Consider the following 16,320-nt stretch of genomic DNA (forward strand, 5'->3'; position numbering starts at 1 on the left):
AACAGTACATCAGTCACTACAATGACCTACTATAAGGAAGGGAGAATGGCACAAACACACCTTCTTAGGTCTGCTGTGTACTAACTCACCCCTAGCAAGAGAACACTACCTTTTCTCACGTGTATTAATGCTAATGCTTTCCCTTTCCTCTGCTCCAGCACAGCACCAAATCTCAGACATGTTTTAACTATACAACTTGCAAGGTAGAAGTGAATTTCATCATTCTGTTTTGGCTGCTTGTGCCGCATTTGTGATGCAATAAACTCATTCTTTGAGAATACTGGGCATGTGCAGGTCATGGCAGTTTCACATGTGGAATGTCTGACAGAATAGAAATAACATCCTGGTTCCAGACAAATCTCAAATGCTTATGTACAATCCAGCTTTAGATTGGGCTTGTTTCAAGTGGACATTGCAATGCTTCCTGTCCTAACTCTTGCTCCTCACATTCACTTTTCACTGCCAAACATCTGCAAACCCCGTGCCAGAACTCCAATTGCTAACAGAATCAGGTCTAGAAACAGTACAATACATGTTTTTACTCTATACCTATAGCCTAAGAGGTACATCTGTATATTAGGCTTATGGTAAGTACAGTCTCTGAGAGTACCCTCACCTGTACAGTTAACAGAAAGAAAAAAAAGATTTAGCATCAACTTTATTAACCATGACAGCATATTTGGGAAATTAGAAATGTCAGTGTTTATAAACTACTCATATTTGTAAATTATCCATGCACAGAAGCATTTAAAAATTATATACTAAAAATAAAACTGATGATGACTATTGTATCGTAACTAGAATGCAAAAGTTTGGCAAATGAGACAAAGCATTGTGAAATCAGTTTGAGAAACTTCTAAGTTACTTATAGGTATCAGTCAGTGAAACAACAGAATGCTTTGATCTATTTTATCAAAAGGCTTCTCTTTCCTCCAGAGAGCCAAGAATTACCAGATGGCTGCAATAGCAAACCTCTCCAAGCTTTAAATTGATGACAAAATATCTCTCAAAAATCTCTAGTGAATCATTAGTCAGCTCCAGCAAACTTTTGAGTTGACTACTGAACTTCAAAGTTAGCAGACACCGCATGTTATAAAACCAGTAAATTATTCATGGGTCAGCACTACAACAACGAACAAGCATTTGATACATCAAGAAAATTCTCATTACGAATGCTATGTGTTAATTTGCATCATTTTCTATTGACTACAGAAGCTTTTATACACAGGTATAGCTGCAAAGTATAGACCTGTTTTCCAAGGAGAAATGATGTTTGCAATTAATTTCTTTTGATTGGCAGTATTTGTCTCATTTGCCAATCTTGAATCAACTGGAAAAAAGAAAATAACAAACCATTTTTGAAACTATATGATGGAACAGTTCAAAATGTATTTAAAATATTACAAACACACCAAACATTTGTACTACTTCAAATAAAAACAAACATATATGAATAATGCATAAACCCTTATAGTAGACAACCTTTCCCAATGGCAGATTTCTATCCCTCTGAGTTTCAGAGCACTCTTCTTGTAGACAGCAGACCTGGAACTATTCCAACATCCAAAAGCCAAGAGTTTTGCCACTCAAAAAGCTTTTGGACAGGACACAGGGAATCATAACTGTCACAGACAAAGAAGAGTATGGGGAGTAAGACAACATCTTTCTGGGTCTTATTACCTCTCTTTTTTCTTGAGTCCTGAACATGATATAAGCAACAGCTCCCATGCAGGCTCCTTTGCAGTCTCAATTTTACAATACATTGTATATCCTATACCTATATTTATACTTCATATGCCTTCCCATGGTATGGCTTTATGTAGGGTATTTAAACTAAACAGCTCAATACAGCTTTTATGACTCCAGCAGCAGAAGAACAGTTCTCTCTGTAGACTAAATTCCAGTACAATTAATTGTAGGTAAGAGAGAGGAGTGGAAGAAAGATGCACACTGTTTACATTAACAGGCTGGATGATCACAAAAATACTAGCTTTTACGATAGAGAAAATGAAGCATTTCCAGTCACTGTGGCTGCAAGAAGCTACTCATGATGGGAAGTACTGTAACCAAAAGGCAAACTAAAAGAACTGAAATTTTTCATTTTATGTTTTCAACCTCAAAATTTGCACTGAAAATGGTTTTGAGATGTGATTGCCAAAACTGAAATCCAAACACCTGATTTGATGGGAAATACTTCTGTCAAGAATCAACCATAAAACATATCATCCATAAATCTAGAATTCAAACCCACTTCATTTTTACAAGCTATATTTTAATGTTAACACCCTTACTGTAACAGTCTAATAACATTCACTGTGTTATTAAACAAAGGGCTTTAAATGATCACAGAATGTTGTCAGCGTATTGTTGTACAGTAACCGCTTTTAATTCAGAACATATTTTCAGGAATCCAACTGTTTATGCAAATATATCAAACACTTCATAGATTCTGCAAATGGAGAAGATAACCAGACATGTAATGTAAACAGAACAAATACCAGCACAAAGTGGTAAGTCACTCAAGGGAAGTCATCTGCTCATCACCTGTTAAAACCTTGGCCCAGGATAAGCCCGCATTAGATGGTGGATTATTATCTCAAATCCCCCAATAAGCAGATAAGCTCAAACAAATAATTTTTATTGCTGGACTCATCTTTACAATCAGAGCACTCATACTACATGGGTACTTGCATTTCTTTAAACTGCATCACTTCAAACAGCATAACATGTCACTATAAACAAAGATACTTGGGATGCTGGGGATAAGCGTGGTGAGTTTGTATTCAGTTATGTCACTCTGAGTGTGCTGTATTATTACAGCAGACAGGACTGGACAGCCAGCCTCCCAAGGCACACATTAGCATTTCCCATGTCTGTGATTATTGTACGGATGCAGGCTGGAAGGTCAGAATAAATTGATGCTTAGTTGAAAAGGAAACACATGATAGTTTTTGGGGGCAGGCAGGCAGGAAGGAGGCGAGCTGCAACTGTCACACATGCCTTCACTTTCCAGGATAGCTGCAAACATAGGTAACAGTAATAGTTAGCTTGAAGTTTGCTGCGCCTATGCTTCAGATCAGAATGTTCTTTGTGGTACTAAAAGCTTGGGGAGTTTGTTACATTAATTGGTGTATAGAAAAACGATAGCTTCCCCCTATAAGACTTGTTTCATTTATAATCAATATCAGTTAAAGATTATTTTACAACATGTTTCCCAGTTCCACTGGAAGAGGAGCATGCCTTACACTCTGAAACTTGTTTTACAGGGTAACATATAGGGACTGTTTCTTTCTAACGTTACCTCTTCCCTGAAAGGTGTGATATTGAGTTACACTGATAAATTTACTCCGCTTACAGATTATGTCAATAGTTAAAGAGAAATAAGACTGGATTTGATTACCACTCAAAAATGTCATGATGCTGAAAAGACTTCCAAAGACAAAACTGATAGGAGGCATCATCAGTCTCCAGGTGGCAAAAGCATCGCTAAGAGATTTTGTGGAATAAAAAAATAGATTCCCCCACCCCATGCATATAGTCAAGATGCACAGAAATAGTACCTCTCTAGTTACTGCTCAAAGCAATGTGGTTTTCCAACTTTGAATTTCTGGAGAGAGTTTAGAAACCAGCAGTTCATTCTGGGTTTACTGTCAGAAGATTAATCAAAAGGTTACTTAGCAAGAGGAACTGGTGATTACAAAAGGATTTCTCATGAGCTGATTCAGAAAGAGAGCAGAAGAGATCAGAGAAAAGGCTCTGGAAGGAGCCACGAGCAAGAACCCTTAATTTGGTACAAGTCCATTCTTCTGAACACTCAAAAAATAAGAAGCAAATGTGTGTGCATTACATTTTTGACCTTTTCTCTTTCCTGAATAAGAACTGCTTGGATCTGCAGTACATGCAAAGCTTGTAGATCGTTATAAAGATTGCATAGCTCTAAGATGAACTGCCATCCAAAAACATCCACTACATTATTGGGGAATGAGGGTGGTAGATCACTAACATGTTGCCCAGAGGGGCCCCATCCTTCTGTGCTTCAAGGTCAGGCTTAATGGGGCTTTGAGCAACCTGATCTAGTAAAGATGTCCCTGCTTACAGTGTTCCAACCTAAAACATTCTATGATCCACAGCTGCTTGTACTGGATGCAAAATGGGACTACAGGATCTCAGATCACAAAAAGGGGAAATGATGGAAGATGTGTAGAACTGGAAGAGTAACTCAAAACTCATGACAACAGACTGAGCTCTGCTATGTTTCAGGAAACTTTACAGTCTCCGGGATATATAGGCAGTTTCATAAGCATCCAGCAAACAACCAGGCTGCTCTTTGGAAATCTCAAATGGGATTCTATTTGATTTATTAGTGTTGCAGAACAGTTTTAACATTAAAGAAGGATTATAACCAGCAGCTACCTTCTTCTAGATTGTTTTAGTCCCCTGCTTTCAAAAGTCAATCTGCATCACTAAAAAGGGAGCACCAGATCAACAACAATGGCATAAGGGATCTGACTTGAAGATCTATCCTCAAAATAGCTGTGCTAAATTATATAGAGATTGAGCAGGAATCGGACAACCTAAAATGCATTCAGACTTTCCAAAAGCAGGGAGGAAATACCCGCTTTTATAACCTGAATACAAGGGATATCTAAGTAATCTTCTGCAAGTGCTTGGCTTGCTTTTTTAGGAGTATAGTTTATGTATGAGAAATTCCTAAAGGGAGGAGTGTTTAATTTTATGGTGCTTTAGTGGAAGAATAGTAGTTATCTGAAAATTCAATCAATGAACTATAGGAGCATTAAGATCACATTCAGATGTTCCCATGCCAAGCAAAGAGGTGCAAGCAGGGAGCAAGCCTTTAGCACACACCTTTGAGAAATGTGTTCTGAGAACACAAGAAATGATGATGGCAACATCAAGGCAGGATTTTAGACTCTTAAAAGATGCAGATGGACAGGATATTAAACCTAAGAAATGACAGGAAGAAGAAAACAAGAAGCCCTTTTGAATGATTCAACCCTTAAGAGAATGTAAAGAAATCTAAGTAGTTTCAGATCTGATGGAGCTGTGTATGATACTGGAGACTTTCAAATTAGGGACTAATATGCTGTTGTTAAAGTATGTAATTGCGAGAGATCCACCCAAATCAACAGATTAAAATAAATTAATCAAGACAACTCCTTCAAGAACACCCTAAGTATCTGCTGAGGTAAAGGATCTGCATGTTTTTAGCAACATAGGAATGCTTCAGTGCAAACAGAACCCTTCAGTTCATCACCCACAGCCAGGCTAAGCAGTAATTAGTTAATCTAAACATCTGAACTGGTCTCGGAGAACTGCTCTATCAGGTACAATGTTGAAAAAAAGGGCTAAATTGCAGGAGAGAATTAAGCTTAATTTAGGTTGTCAATCTGTGCTGGTCTGATCCCAATTCCGTAGGAGGATTTGTAGCCTACATATTGAAAGGAGCCACGGAGCTGGAGCTCAAACAATTGCAAAAAGCAAGTTTTTCCTCAGGGCAAAGTCTCCAAGTAACAGTGCAATCTCACCATTGTTTTGAAAGGATATATACCATGTCCCTGCCTGTGTCAGAACTGATCCAGAAAAACAGAAATAGCAGCACAGTATTTGTTCAAGATAACAGAAAGATAATTTGAGATTCCAACAAGCTTCTTTCACCTTTTTGTTGTAAAATATTATTATGATAACTATGCTACCTTTAAAACCATAGCTAGGAAGCCATGAAGAACTACCAATCTCTGCAGCAACCTGTGTTTATGAGACTTTGGGTTGAGGAGGGTGATAGGCCACATTAACTAGCTAGCTGAATATATTCACAATCTATCTAAATGCAGTTACTCCCTAATAGTAAATTTTAAGAACTTTTCTGTGGGCTTGGACACACCAGTAGAATGCCACAGGGTAACACGCTGTTGTGTATTGCCTGACCTTTTGTAAGACCGTTACCTAGCTCCAATCCTAAGCTATCGACAGTAAAAGATTGGTGTAATGAAAGTGATTCATGATGAGAAGAATGGCCTTATCACTACTGCACTGAACTGGAATTTGGGACATCCTTTGTGGTTCTAGCAAGTCAGCACTGGGATTTTGACTCTTACTCTTGGGGAAAGACAAAGGAACTAGCAGCCACCCTTATGCAAAGAACTCTGCACATCCAAATCACTTTTGTAATCACCAGATACTACACTAATAGGTATCATCATATTAAATATTAAGAACCAGTAATCCTAACGTGTAACCCTAACAATGATTGCTTCCTTTGAAGCTTTCCACTGTAGGTCAAAGACATACCTAGTTCACTATCAGCTTCCTCAGTACTTCCTCATAGTAACTGAATTTCAAATTTAGCTATTTCTAACCATCGCAGGTGTTACAATTGGTTAAAACAACTAGAATTATTAGAGGTTGATAATACATAAAAAGGCTTTCCTACAGTCTTGCTAAGAAACAGGAGGGATGACTAAGGCTTTCAACAAGCCTAAAAGTCACAAAGGGTTCTTGAGAAAGACAATATAATTTTCTGGGGAAATTACAGCCAGTAATAAAAAGAGTTGAGGACATTGTTCAGACCTTTAACTCATTAAATAATTTTCACAGGTTTTCACATCTTCTACATGCTGTATTTTAATATTAATGAGCCAAACTTTAACAAAAGATGACTGAGTATATATTGGCAAGCTACTGATGTATTTGCTAAGCATACAGAAAGAACACGGGATAGTTAAGGAGCTTAGTAATGTACCACCTGATTTTGGGTGCTTCTGCATATGCTAGTCATGACTAGAAAACAAAGTGCAATAAAAATTAAGGTAAAAGGACACCACCCTCTGTATCTTTTGATGTAAACCCTGTCAGAGGAAATAAATCCAGCCCTCGGATCGCACCGAAAACACAATTTACACAATTCTCATAAGGTGAAGGAGAGATAAACCACAGTGTTTGTTTGGTAAGATAATGTGCACATTACTGAGATGAAGGGAGCAGCACTTCCCAAGCACATGATGCATCCAGTAACATATTTCTTGAGTTTATCGTGCAACAGCTGCAGGGATGGGCCGGGTTCCCTCTCACAAAAACAGAACAGGGAACTGAGGGCAGGTCTCACACAGGAAATTGTTCCCCAACTTTGCAATTATTTCACAAAGCCTCCGATTCCTTTATATACTAAGAGACAAGGTCTCACCTGCCCTAAAATTTACTTCCTTCCCTCCCTCTCAAAGATGTAACCTACCGCAGCACACAGCTACTTAGGCGGGAAGCAGGAGGCAGCAGAAAACCAAAGCAAACATCTGCAGCCCATGCTTCAATACAAAATATTTGCAGATGTTAAATCTTTATGCCAAAATAATTTTACAGATTAAAGATACGTTGATTACACATGTCACAGCCTCTAAGACAAATACATAAAGTAAAAGCATTTTTTTCTTAGCCAATTTTCTTAGTATTGTTAAATTTGCTTAAGTGGTTGACATGTTACATTTTCCAAGTGCGTAAAAGAAGTACTTTCTAACTCTGCATTTTAACTAGTTTGTCTTTGAAACAAAGCTAAGCCAGGAAAATTTCAGAACTGCATGAAAGCTTTTTCAGAAATAACACAAGAAAAAAAGTGATTCACTTCTGAAAAAGGCGTACTACAAAAGTGACACCCTTTGGATGAAATCCTCTATATTAAGTGGTAACATATTTAGTCAACATAAACCAGAGAAAAGCTCAACAAAATAATCATGCTTTATCTACAAAGGTACAAGGGAAGGAACAGATGAGCCTTACAAGTGAACAAGTGAAGCTTTAAACCTTACTGCTGAAAAAGGAGAATTAAAGGGATGGAGAATACATGGTATTTCAAAATGGAAACAGATTAGCAAAACCCTCCAGGAATTACCAGCTGGAAAGCAAAGGAATTCTTTTTTTCATGACCAAAGTAAAAAATTGTTTTCATTTAGCATCGAACAGAGTATATAATAAACTTTGTGCATAAATACAAAGTGGGTAGAAAAGGAATAGGAGCAACAACTGATTTAAAAAATATGTCAAGTATCAACATAGTTGAACACTGAAGAGTAGTGACAAGCAAGAAAGTTGTGAAATGTACCACTGATTGTAGGTGGAGGTGTTTGTTACCAGAAAGGATGTTCAGATTAAACCCAAATCTGTTAAAGGAAGCTATTGCTATGCCCCTTCTGCCTCCATTTTACTTCTTCCAGAACTGAACAGGTATAACTGTCCCCTACCTAAACCAATTTTGATACAACATCTGTTTTAAAACACATACTAAGAACTACTGAGTTTGAGAGGAATAAATAGGGAGTGATTATTCATAAATCTCTCCTAGCCAATTTAAGAAGTGGTATCCTCTGGTAGGAGCACAGGGCAATGAGAAGCAGGTGGTGGATGACCAGATCTTAACTTAAATTAGACACATCTGAAAAAGAACATCTGAGAGTGGACTAACATCAGGCCTTCAGGAGGCCCCCAGTAACACATCACCTATCTATAAGGCAGGCAGGTGTGTATAGCATTGGATCATACACCTTAACCAGCATTCACACACACATCAATAATTTGTAAGAAAACCCAAAAAGTGGATGCTTCTGCAAACATTCTTCTTTCTACAACTCTGTTTTTCAGGTGGGGGTGTTGCCTACCATTTTTCCTCCTAGAGGAAAAGAAAACCCAAACTAAGTGCCATTGTTTTTAATCACAAAAACAAACCTGGAATGGACACAGAATGAACCAAACTGTGTATACATTCACAAACAGTTTCATCTGGAACCAGTTTTGTCAGCTCTTTTCCACAGTAAGTGCATTGATGGGAATTACCAATGAGATCAATCAGGTAATGAAAACCCAAGGGAAAAGACTTCTTAATAAAAATGTACAGACAGAACAGGCAACTCATTCCTCATTTTCTACCTATTATCATGTTTAATAGAAACAACATGATCCCAAAATTTTTGAGAAGTCATTTAAAAGTGGGAAGGAGGGAATAACAATAAGGACAGAATTATTCTTCAAAAATATTTATCTATTTCACAGAGATCAAAAAAAGCTGTTGTCTCAAAGAAAAAAAGGACATAATTTTAGTAAGGTTAAAAAGAACTATCAGTACCTGGGATTTCAACTGCTACTTGCGCATGTACTTTATAAAAGTTGAAGCTTTAGATTTCAAAGCCAATTTTTTTTTTCAAATTTCCTGTGGATTATGTTACTAATTGGGAATATGTGGGAAATATTTCCCACAATTATGTTTATAAAAGTCAAGTTCCAGTGATAATTAACAGCAATCCTAACACACGTGGAAAACATTAAAATCATTTAAAATGATAAATAGTGTTGATTTTATGTAACAAAATGTACATGTTAAATAACATTAAAAGTTATATTGGGTCAATCCAAAGGTCCACAGTGACCCATATGCTCTGACAGCAACTGGTAATAGATGTCTATAGGAAAAGGTTAAAAAAGTTAAGCAAATTATGATCCCTTCCCTCAGTATATGCATTAGACATTTGGCAATGAGAGATATTGGGTATTTCTATCCCATAGGCTGTATCTGCATTGAGAAGTCACCAGCGATTGTTTTCTCCTAGAATTTGTTCAACTGGCTAATACAACTCTGTGAATTTTGCATCCACCATATCCTGCAGCAGGCAGTTCCACAAAGAAATCACACACACATGAGGAATTGTATCTTCTAGTTCATTTCAAATCATCATGTTGGTTTAATTAAATACCCTCAGTTGTTAAATTAGAACAGTCATTTTGTGTTTATCTCTTCCCACCATCCATGATTTAATAGCCCACTATTATTCCCCACCCACCTCCAGCTTTCTCTCTTCCAGGCTGAAGAGGGTTTAAGCTGTTCCTTACACTGAAGAAGTGCCACACCTCTCACTAACTCCCTCAAGTTCCACTGAGGAGAATTACAAGCATAGGTAGTGTTTAAAAGTAGTTGTGCTCTCAGATTGTACTGCAGTGATGGTACTACTTACACTTCCTTTGTTCTCTTCCTTCTAATTCCCCAAACAGACTTGGCTTTTTAAAATGATGCTGTGAGTTAAACTGATGCTTTAAGAAAAGCATTATAAATTTAAGGAAGTCACTGCTGTGTGGTGGTCCTGCATTCAGGATCCTTCACCTGTGTCTGTAAGTTTGGCTCTGCTCTCTCTTAGCCCCACATACATGTCATTTACCTATTCATCTGTTGTTTTATTGACCAGTCAGTCAATGGCCTGGGATCTTTTGCAATGCTTCCTTGTAAGCCTCTGCAATTTAGCTCCCTTCCCAAGTCATTGACAAATACAGTGTCTGTCTGTACCCTGTCTGACTCCAGTACTGCCCCCATCTCCTTTTATCCTCCAGTCAGGTTATCCATGTAAGGACCTTCTTTTTCAGCTCACTTAAAGCAACTTTGGTGAGGCACCCTGTCAATCACTTCTGGAGAATCTAAATGGGTTGTAGCAACCTGATTTCCTCCTTCCTTACACTCACCACTTTCTGATAGAAGCCAGGAGGCTGTGATGCATGACCTCTCATCACAATGGGCGTTTTGACTTTTTCCCAATGTACTATACAAATCTGTATATCCATTTCTTCTGCCTTAATGGAGTTTGTGCTAATTTGCCTGCCACAGATGTCAGATATTGGTCTGACAACTTTCTAGTCCTATCATACAAGACACTTGCAAATACACGCAACTACAGCAGTTTAAAATGAACAAGATTTGCCCAAGTTTATTATTCACACATATGCTAAAAATCTGGGTTTCTGTGTACTTACTCCAGTGCAGGGTACCAATTAACAAAAATAGACAACTATATTAAAACCCATTGTTTCCTTTGCAGCTAAGAACACTGTGACTGGAAAATTAGTCTTCAAAGTTAAAGCGTCTGTTTCAAAAATGTTGGCTTTTTTAAGACATCTTAGCTAACAGAAAAACTCTACAAATGCATCTTAATACCCTCTCCTCTTGTGTAAAAATAGACACAATCATGCTCAAGCTAGTGCTTTTTCCCCTCAGGAGACTATTTCTCCTTCACTTGGCTCCTAAATTTCCCCCATAATGAACTGAACTGCTGAAAAAAAAACCCAAAACACTAACATCTTCTGTAAATAAAATTATAATCTTGTGTAAAAGAGTCCCTTAATATTTTTTTACCATTTTCTAGAAAAAGATACAAATTTTTCTACATCTATCAGATTTTCCCCTTGGTATATCAGTAAGCCTATTGAAAACATATTGTCATAGGTGATGTGACATGATTCTTCATGACATTTTTCATGAATTTAAGTTCATCATTCAAGACTTTCCCCATGCCTGGCAAGGTCACAATAATTTGTCCTTAATGCATCTTCTAAACAGGTGGGTGCTATAGTAAAACTGACAGAAGAAAGCAGTTTGGTAAAGTAAGGTATGCTATCTAATAACAACATCGAATACATCACGTAGGTCTGTAAGATCCTGCTTAATTGCAATGTATGTCTATCTAGCAATATGTTAAAATGGAAAATACAGCTGAATTATTGAACATGTCTGCAGTATGCTGAATTTTACATAACCTGTATCTACCTGCTTAGCTTTGTAAGGGGGAAAGAAACGCAGTTTACACACAACGAACAGCCCTACCTTCTGCATTTCAATTTCATGCTCAGAATCAATAAAAACAAGAAAACCATCGCTGTCAAACTGCTTCGTATTCCACAAGGGGTAACTAATTTTCATCTGGTTTGACTTTTCTCCTCTGAAAAATGAAATTCTTGAATGATGCAATATCTTGCAATAAAATCCGTGCATTTTTTCTTTTTAAAAGTCAATGATGAGTTGCAAGAGCTGAAAAAATTGGCCCAGTTTGTACTGCGTGACAACAAAAACAATTGTTTCTTAACTTGCTAGTCCTTTTAATTTATTACCATATCAAGGAGATACAACTCAAATTTATAGTCCACAAAAAAATAATTATTGGTGCATCAGCATAAGAGAAGACTTTTTTTCACCCCTGCTTGCTGAAGTACAGTTCTGGTCTATATCACTCTCAGTTCCCAAGCCTCTTTCCACCTCTCCTTATCTCGGTCCTCATTTTCCCACTGTCAAAGAGTGTTTTTCCAGGAAGGAAAGTTATGGTAAAGATGAGGAATATTGTTCAGCACCTCTTTGCCCTTTGGCACTGCTATCAAACACTGGGATTTTATCTGCCACATTAGCAGAGATCTTACAAAAAACACATTCCTTTTTGTATAATGTACATGGTGGTCACTCAAACAATAACCAGTAACAGATGTCTGAAGTGAGGAGAATGGACTATTTAAATAGAACTTTATAAATTCTAATGATACTTTCCCAGATTTGAAACCTTGACACTTAATTTATAACTATCAGTATGGCCACAGACTTTCTTTTGTGTGTTTATTTCTAATTCCAACCTCAGTAAGTATACTTTGTCCATCATGCTTGAAGTTTCACTATGACCCTGGAGATAATCTTACCCTCAACTTGCATTCATTTAGTAAAGATAGCAGTAAAAAAAATTTAAAAACTCTTTTCAAAGAATCCAATACCCAAACAAGGAATTCTGACAGGGGCTATGAACTTGAATGCTTACATAAAATTACTGGTCACATTCAATACCCTGCAGTGACCACCTAGGAAAGTTTTTCTTTTAAAAGAAACTCCAAAGTATGAAAGAAATGTAACCTGCCAGAATCTTTTCCATTGACATTGTACTGTTACAAGATTTGTATTTAGCTCTGCTTTCCAGGCATTTTTTAAAAAGCAGGCTCACTCAATATGCACAGGAAATTAAGTAAGTGCTTTAAACATCCTTACAGTTCAGTATGTAAAGAAAGAAAGTACTGGAAGTTTTATAACTGCTTAGTGAATCTATGTACATAAACCTTGTCTGCCAATAGCCCTTTTGCTCATATAGAAACAGTAGAACTAAAGATCAATCTGACATGATACAGAAGCAGTTTAAAACTACAGGTTTAATGTTTAATTACTTTATTTTCACAATCCCTTTCACCAAATAAAGATCCCTATATATATTTCTGGCTACAGCTGCTTAAGGATTTTTTTAAAATGACATTAAAAAAAAATCCATCTCAGCTACAGAGACAAAAAATACCAAACATAGAAGCAGCAACAGAAAATAATAGATTGTAGAAGACAAGGTCATTGTAATATCTTTATATCTCTTTCCAGATTCAGAAGAGATTTACAGACACTCATAGACAATTTGTCGTACTTCAGGACAAAATATGTCCTTCAGGATCTTTACACTTGCCAATATTACTAATATATAAAAACAAGCAGATCCTGTAAGTTCCACATTCCTGATTAACTTTTTAAACAGTTGAATAAAAAGAATAATAATCCCAGCAAACATGTAACTCAACATTTTTAAAGCTTTGCAGTCAGCTTCAATGGCATCAACACACTTGCATTTTGCTCAAGATGTTCAGCTCTGAATTTCGGGGTCTTTTTTTAGTGAATGCACTTCCTCGTTCTTCAAAAGACAGTGCAACAGTAGTGTCCTGTGTAGAAGTTCCACTCAACGTGGGCAGTAGATAAACAGATCTATGAAGCATTCTTCCAATAGACAGCTCATATTACAGGTCAGAAAGTTTCTTTTCTTCCTGTTACAATATTCACCTGTACCCATGTTATTGGAAACCCCCAGAGTTCAAAAAGACAGACTGACAAGATGGAAAAGCCCCTTTGTATGCAGCAATAACATTTCTGATGGTACTTAAGCACTGCCTACCAGTAGTCAGAAACTTTATATTAAAACACATGATGATAGACACAACTAATATAATGTGATTTCATTGCTTTTAAACTAAAAGCTACAGCTGTCATACAATTCCAAGTGTGAAAATCAGAGGGGCAGAACGAGAAGATGAATGCTCACATGCTGCAAAATGCACCTCCCAAAGACAATGGCTGATAAGACTGTGCCAACTAAGGATCTTTAGTGATATCTGCAGAGCTAGACTGCCACAGCTGAGTTTTCACTTCCTACATGTCTGCATCTTTTTTTAAGAGCCAAGGCAGGAAAAAGCACACTTTAAAGAAAGAAAAAGTGAAAAGCCTCTGATTTTTTTCCCACGGATTTCAACCGAAAAAACCCTATAACACAGATTCAGAGGGATTCAGCCCTTGCAAAGCAACAGTATAATTTTTAATTAAAAAAATAATTAGTGTATGGTAGCCTCACAGCTTTCTTTGTCAAAAGGAATGAAGAAAGAGGTGACAGCACATGACAGATTACAGTTTCTGGATATCAGGAACAGGGAACCACAGAGACAGGGACAAGTGAAGGCACTCTCCATTTTCTGATTCACATTAGTAAGAGGAAGACAAAAAAAAAGAACATGTCCAGAAATGGCATTTTTCATTATACTTACATATAGCCATGTATTTATATCTTTATATAATTTTTTGATTGAACTTAGTAACAAAAGTTCACTCAGAGCTTTTTAAAAAGACAGAAAGACAAGTATTTGTATATAGCAAACGGAGCAAAAATACATTAATCAACTAATAAGACCTACTATGTTGCTAAGGGACACAGCTATATGAAGAGGAAATATTTCCTTAGCTTTCTGACACCAAGAAAGATTTTATGTGATCTTCCATAAAGTAAATAACATCAAAGAGAACACTAGAGACCAGGGTGTGTAAATGTTTTAATTCATTAATATTAATGATTATCACATGATAAAAGCACTAGATGCTCCAAATCTTGCTGTCTCTAAAGTTTATCATGATGGCTTTCAACCTTCCTTCATTAGGCTGATGACTGCTCTGAAACAGTTACACTAAAAAAATTAAGTTTAGGATGACTTCTATCTATTAACAAAAATTGCATCTTCTTGAAATCATACCATACGTCAAGAATAACTGAATAAGCATGAATAAAGAAAAAAAAGCTTATTAATTGCTAGCTTTCAGGAAAAGCCTTTCACAGACCAAAATCCTATATCTGATGCTTCAGAAAAACAACTACTTAAAAAACGTGCAATTTTATCAATTAAGTATTTTTGAAACATTCAGACAAATATGCAAGTGTTCAAAAGCAATTAAGAGACATATACATGGAATAAAATGTTAGACCTTTTATATAAATTTAGATGACAAAACCACAATAAAATAAAAACTGAAAAATGTATTCATTCAAATAGTTTTTCTATTTTCAAATGGGTTTTATTTATTTTTTTTTTAAAGCAGCAGGGTCCTTCTATACTGCTGAATATATGGAGATTATCCACTTATATTTTATACTCCATTAACTGATTAAAAGTAGGAATAGCTAGAAGATAAATGTTCGAGAACAGGTCTGACCTTTCTCACAAAATCTTGAGAAGTGGGCTCCTGGAATAGCTTACCTATATTTGAGTTACATACACCTTTCAAGACATGCTGCCATAAGAATACCACATTGAAGAGAACTTTTTTTTCCCCAGCCTTACTCAGATACTGTTCATCTCTTCCTAAAATGCACACAGTGATGCAGAGATTATAAAAACCACACTCTCAATATAATACAGAAAGACTTCAAAACAGGCCAAGGATATCACATGTGCTCCTAGATGACTGCAGGTAACTTGTTAAATTAAACAGTTTCTGACTATGACCTTGGTAAGGGCAGGCAGCAAACTGATTAAGTAAAACCTACCATATGTTGACACATTGACTCCCACAGGGAAATTAGCAGGATTGGAAGCACTGCAGAGGTCTCTGCCAATTGAACCGATACAATTAACCTCCAGTAAACCATCATCCTGCTTTTAGATTACTACTGGAGAAGAATACAACATATTGCAACTTTGTTTCACTTCAGGAGCCTCAGGTTCCCCCTTCCAGGGTGCAAAGGAAATCACAGACTACAATGTAATTGTGCCATCACCTCCCTGAAATGACAGTTTTTAGCATCTGGATATTCCTAATCTCTTCCTCACTTTGAGATGCCAAAATCAGTCTTTCAACCAATTAATTTTGATGCTCAAGATTTTCCATCAGTTTGACTATCCTTTACTACTCCTAATCCTCATTCCATTATCAAACCATGACCAAGTCCTGCTTGACTCCTCCTGCTCCATACTTTGACAAAACAAAAGGCAGGTGGGAAACTCCTACCCTGTTCCCAACCTTCACTCCATACAACATTTTAATTTAGGTTGACAACACCAGCACATCCCTGCTCCAACGCTGACGCCCATCATTAATTTTCTCCTCCTTGCTCCACTGCTCTCAGTCAGTCTCCATTCCTCACCCAAACGACTAAATCCCCAGTAGCCTATTCT

The 16,320-nt window shown here is 36.9% G+C and overlaps 1 protein-coding gene across 1 annotated transcript in view; it reads right to left on the reverse strand.

The window, feature by feature from the left end:
* Positions 1-16,320, reverse strand: part of SLX4IP (SLX4 interacting protein) — a gene marked incomplete at its 5' end in the record, with an annotated part of 74,663 nt that overhangs the window by 38,488 nt on the left and 19,855 nt on the right. The gene's annotated exons all lie outside the window — the stretch shown is intronic.

This window comes from Gallinula chloropus (assembly GCF_964237585.1).
Source record: "Gallinula chloropus genome assembly, chromosome: 3".
Lineage (NCBI taxonomy): Eukaryota > Metazoa > Chordata > Aves > Gruiformes > Rallidae > Gallinula > Gallinula chloropus.